Raw genomic sequence first — 6,517 nt, forward strand, 5'->3', positions numbered from 1 at the left:
GTAACACCGTTACACTCACTGAGTCTACATAGTCAAATATTTCCTTCATTTTGGGTCAGTCACAGTGGTTAGGTGCCATTGTGTACTCTCTGTTTAGGGCCACATAGCATTCTGGTTTGGTCTGTTTTTTGAAGAAAGAGTTTCAAATGAATGAATGGATGAATGAAGTGTCAGTCATTAACCTCAGCTTCCTAAGGAAAGTGGGACAAAACATTCCATTTATGGTAACTATAGTGACAAGACATTCCTAAACATACACAAAAGCCACTCACACACTCCTGAATCCTGAGTGACTGTTTTCCTCTGGATGTTTGTTATATTAGCTGGATTGACCTCCATGAGCAGCAGCTGTGCCTCTTCCATCTTCCCATTCTCTTTTCCTGTCTGAGTCAGGTCTGGTGATTCAGTGGTTGATCCCTCCACTCCGGCAACCCCCTGCCCTGCTTAAGAGTTACAATAGAGCCGATATCATCACCTCTGTGTGTTTATCACTCACTGAATGGCCTGGCCCTCACCAAACACACACACACGCACACACAGAAACGTGCGCACACACTCACACACACAGGTTGGGTCCGGGCCAATCATTGGTCGAAGCCTGCTGTGTCCCCCAGAGCAGTGTGTGGCTGGGTAGTGGCCCTACCACGTCACGGCTGGTCCAGATGAGTAATGCCTGTGTAGAACAGGCAGGCAGGGGAGACAGAGGGCTATAAATCGCACATACAGGGAACCTCCATGCTCCTCGATCCATAGCCCTGCTCTCTATCCGCATATATTTATCTGCCTATCTCTTTCTCTCTTTCCCTACCCCTCTCCCACTCGTTCTCTCTCTCTCTCTCTCTCTCTCTCTCTCTCTCTCTCTCTCTCTCACCCTCTCTCTCTCTCACCCTCTCTCTCTCTCTTTTGACCAGGGCCCATAGGGTCCACAGAGGTCTGGTCAAATAGGGTGCCAGTTGGGATGCAGCCTATGTGGTGGGTCAGGAAATGCCTTGTCATGCTGCTGCCTGCAGGATGTTGTTTCCACTCTGGATCACTAGCTCACATGGGGTACTGCGCCATTTATCTGTGTGTGTCTGTGTGTGTGTGTGTGTCTGTGTGTGTTTGTGTGTCTGTGTGTGTGTGCGTTTGTGTGTCTGTGTGTGCATGTGTGTACAGCTCTCAATATTTCAGAAATATGTCTGTAAGAGCCTTTCTTGCAGCCTCAGAGATGCTGCTTTCTCTGCACAGTCCTAGAGATGGTTTCAAATCAAATGTTATTCATCACATACTCAGACAGGTGTAGACTAACAGTAAAAATCGTATATACGGGCCCTTCCCAACAATGAAGAGAGAAAGAAAATAGAGAAATAACATAAAAGTTAAACACGTAACAATAAACGTTTTTAGTAAATACACATTGAGTAATGATACACGGGGTACAAAATAATTGAGGTAGATATGTACAGTGCCTGTCACGCCTTGGTCTTAGTATTTTGTGTTTTAGTTTATTAGTTAGTCAGACCTGGGTGTGACATGGGGTTATTATGTATTGTATATTCGTATTGGGGTTTGTAGTGTTTGGGATTGTAGTTGATTAGGGGTGTGTGTGTGTTTAATAGGTTGGCTGCCTGAGGCGGTTCTCAATCAGAGTCAGGTGATTCTCGTTGTCGCTGATTGGGAACCGTATTTAGGTAGCCTGATTTCGCTTTGCATTTCGTGGGTGATTGTTCCTGTCTCTGTGTAGGTTGCACCAGTCAGGCTGTATTAGGTTTCGTTCTGTTTGTTGTTTTTTGTATTTATTAGTTATTCGTGTTAGTTCGTTCGTTTTGTCTTCATTAAATAAACATGAGTAACTTACACGCTGCATTTCGGTCCGACTCTCCTTCAACAACAAAAGAACGCCGTTACAGTGCCTTTGGGAAGTATTCAGACCCCTTGACATTTTCCACACATTTTTACATACCGGCCTTATTCTACAATTGATTAAATTACATTATATCTTCATAAATCTACACACAATACCCAATAATGACAAAGCAAAAACAGTTTTTTAGAAATGTTCCCTAATTTATTAATTTAAAAAAAAATTCTAAAATGGTTTTCATCAAGGATCTCTCTGTACTTTGCTCTGTTAATCTTTGCCTCAATCCTGACTAGTCTCCCTGCTCCCTGCTGCTGAAAAACATCAGGTGTCAGGTTTCCTCCAGACGTGACACTTGGCATTCAGGCCAAAGAGTTAAATCTTGGTTTTCTCAGACCAGAGAATCTTGTTTCTCATGGTCTGAGAGTCTTTAGGTGCCTTTTGGCAAACTCCATGACCTTCAATACTGCAGAAATGTTTTTGTAGCCTTTCCCAGATCTGTGCCTCGACACAATCCTGTCTCGGAGTTCTACGAACAATTCCTTCAACCTCATGGCTTAGTTTTTGGTCGGACATGCACTGTCAAATGTGGGACCTTATATAGACAGGTGTGTGCCTTTCCAAATCATGTCCAATCAATAACATGTACCAAAGTGGACAACAATCAAGTTGTAGAAACATCTCAAGGATAATCAATGGAAATGCACCTGAGCTCAACTTATTTTATATTTATATAAATTATTTATATTATAAATTATATTTATTATTTATGTTTTTTTATTAAATCGGCATGATATTCGGCACAATATTCAACCAAAATCTATGTTCTGTCACATTGTGTCATTATTGTGTCATTATGGGGTTTTGTGTCATTATTGTGTCATTATGGGGTATTGTGTCTTTATTGTGTCATTATGGGGTATTGTGTCATTATTGTGTCATTATGGGGTATTGCTAAGGAAAATGTTTTATTTAATCAATTTTAAAATAAGGCAGTAACTGTGGAAAAAGTCCAGGGGTCTGAATACTTTCCGCAGGCACTGTACATACAGGCACTGTACATACAGGTACTGTACATACAGGCACTGTACATACAGGCACTGTACATACAGGTACTGTACATACAGGTATAACAAGGAATAAAGTGACAGATAGTAAACAGTAGCAGCGTCAAAAGGGTCAACACAGATAGTTAAATAATTAACCAAATAGCTTCCCAGACCAACTATTTAGCAGTCTTATGGCTTGGGGGTAGAAGCTGTTCAGGGTCCTGTTGGTTCTAGACTTGGTGCATCCGTTCCTCTTGCCGTGCAGTAGCTGAGAGAACAGTCTATGACTTGGGTGGCTGGAGCATTTGACAATTATTAGGGCCTTCCTTTGACACCGCCTGGTGAAGAGCTCATGGATGGCAGGGAGCACAGCCCCAGCGATGTACTGGGCTATACGTGCTACCCTCTGTAGCGCCTTGCGGTCAAGCAGTTGCCATTCCAAGCAGTGATGCAGCTGGTCAAGATGCTCCCAATGGTGCAGCTGTAGAACTTTTTGAGGATCTGAGGGCCGATGCCAAATGGTTTCTGCCTTCTGGGGGGAAAGAGGCATTGCTGTGCCCTCTTTGATTTATTTTTTGATTTATTAGGATCCCCAATAGCCAACGCCAATGGCAACAGCTAGTCTTACTGGGACCCGACACATAACAAAACATACATTACAGACAAAATACTTTACAATTTACATACTGAACATTTAAAGACATTAACATGTAGTGTGTGTGTGTGCATCTATCAGTTACACATAAACACAACAAGTAGGTCACATGGGGGAGAGATGTTGTGCCGTGAGGTGTTTGCTGTTCACTTGAACTATATGAGATGGACGGGAGTTCCATATACTCATGGCTTTGTATAATACGATACGTTTCCTTGAATTTGTTCTGGACCTTCATGACTGTGTTGGTGTGTGTGGACCCTGATAGGTTGTTAGTAATGTGGACTCCGAGGAACTTGAAGCTCTTGATCCGCTCCAATATAGCCCCGTCAATGTGAATAGGGGCGTGTTCGGCCCAACGTTTCCTGTAGTAGTCAATGGCACCGCAATGCCAGGTCTTTGACCTCCTCCCTATAGGCTGTCTCATCATCGTCGGGTGATCAGGCCTACCACTGTCATGTTGTCGGCAAACTTAAAGATGGTGTTGGAGTAGTGCGCGCCACGCATTCGTGGGTGAACAGGGAGTACAGGAGGGGACTAAGCACGCACCCATAGCTTGTTCCAGACAACATTTCTGTCCAAAAACACATTTTGATTAAAAAAATACATGTTTACGTTCAAATGCCTCTCCTGTGAAGTAGTGACACGCGACATATAGAGTTGAAGTTGGAAGTTTACATACACTTAGGTTGGAGTCATTAAAACTCGTTTTTCAACACCTCCACAAATTTCTTGTTAACAAACTATAGTTTTGGCAAGTCGGTTAGGACATCTACTTTGTGCATGACACAAGAAATTTTTCCAACAATTGTTTACAGACAGATTATTTCACATATAATTCAATGAATCACAATTCCAATGGCTCAGAAGTTTACATACACAAAGTTGACTGTGCCTTTAAACAGCTTGGAAAATTCCATATAATTATGTCATGGCTTCAGAAGCATCTGATAGGCTAATTGACATCATTTGAGTCAATTGGAGGTGTACCTGTGGATGTATTTCAAGGCCTAACTTCAAACTCAATTCCTCTTTGCTTGACATCATGAGAAAATCAAAAGAAATCAGTCAAGACCTCAGAAAAAAAATTGTAAACCTCCACAAGTCTGGTTCATCCTTGGGAGCAATAAACACCATGGGACCACGCAGCCGTCATACCGCTCAGAAAGGAGACGTGTTCTGTCTCCTAGAGATGAACGTACTTTGGTGCGAAAAGTACAAATCAAACCCAGAACAACAGCAAAGGACCTTGGGAAGACGTTGGAGGAAACAGGTACAAAAATATCTATATCCACAGTAAAACTAGTCTTATACCGACAACCTGAAAGGCCGCTCAGCAAGGAAGGAGCCACTGCTCCAAAACCACCATAAAAAAGCCAGACTACGGTTTGCAACTGCACATGGGGACAAAGATCTTACTTTTTGGAGAAATGTCCTCTGGTCTGATGAAATACAAAATAGAACTGTTTGGCCATAATGACCATCGTTATGTTTGGCGGAAAAAGGGGGAGGCTTGCAAGCTGAAGAACACCATCCCAACCGAGAAGCACGGGGGTGGCAGCATCATGTTGTGTGGGTGCTTTGCTGCAGTAGTGACTGGTGCACTTCACAAAATAGATGGCATCGTGAAGCAGGAAAATGATGTGGATATATTGAAGCAACATCTCAAGACATCAGTCAGGATGTTGAAGCTTGGTCGCAAATGGGTCATCTAAATGGACAATGACCCCAAGCATACTTCCAAAGTCGTGGCAAAATGGCTTAACCTCTTGAGTGTAGGGGGCAGTATTTTGATGTTTGGATAAAAAACTTACCCAAATGAAACTGTCTATTTCTCAGGCCCAGAATCTATAGTATGCATATAATTGTCAGATTGGGATAGAAAACAGTTTACAAAGTTGTCAAAATATTATCTGTGAGTATAACAGAACTGATAATGCAGGCAAAAACCCACTGTAACCACTCTAACCCACTATTTTGAAAGCTCTATTTTGAAAGCTTCCTGTTCCATTGCATGCCTTCGCTCCATTTAAAGGGATATCAACCAGATTCTTTTCCTATGGCTTCCACATGGTCTGAACAGTCTTTAGACATAGTTTCAGGCTTTTATTCTGAAAAATTTGCGAGAAAGATCACATCGCGTCAGTGGATGGCTGGGTACCAGCAGCGTTTTGCATGCGCAAGCAGCTTGGAGCAGACATTTTCTCTCTCTCTCCTATTGAAAATGCTATGGTCCGGTTGAAATATTATTGATTATTTATTGTAAAAATAACCTGAAGATTGATTATAAAAACGTTTGACATGTTTCTACGAACTTTACGGATACTATTTGGAATTTTTGTCTGCCCCTTCGTGACCGCTCGAGCCTGTGGATTTCTGAACATAACGCACCAAACAAATGGAGGTATTTTGGATATAAAAATAATCTTGATGGAACAAAAGGAACATTTATTGTGGAACTGGGAGTCTCGTGAGTGCAAACATCCGAAGATCATCAAAGGTAAGTGATTCATTTTATTGCTTTTCTGACTTTCGTGACCAATCTACTTTGCTGCTAGCTGTTTGTAATGTTTTGTCTGCTGAGAGAGATGTCCTTACATAAAAGCTTGGATAGCTTTCACCGAAAAGCTTTTTTGAAATCTGACACGCCAGGTGGATTAACAACAAGCTAAGCTGTGTTTTGCTATATTGCACTTGTGATTTAATGAAAATGTAATATTTTTAGCGCTCTGCAATTCAGAGGATGTTGACGAAAATGATCCCGCTAAAGGGATTGGTGCACCAAGAAGTTTTTAAGGACAACAAAGTCAAGGTATTGGAGTGGCCATCGCAAAGCCCTGACCTCAATCCGACAGAAAATGTGTGGGCAAAACTGAAAAAGCATGTGTGAGCAAGGAGTCCTACAAACCTGACTCAGTTACACCAGCTCTGTCAGAAGGAATGGGACAAAATTCACCCAACTTATTGTGGGAA

Source organism: Oncorhynchus masou, chromosome 11 (assembly GCF_036934945.1).
Source record: "Oncorhynchus masou masou isolate Uvic2021 chromosome 11, UVic_Omas_1.1, whole genome shotgun sequence".
Lineage (NCBI taxonomy): Eukaryota > Metazoa > Chordata > Actinopteri > Salmoniformes > Salmonidae > Oncorhynchus > Oncorhynchus masou.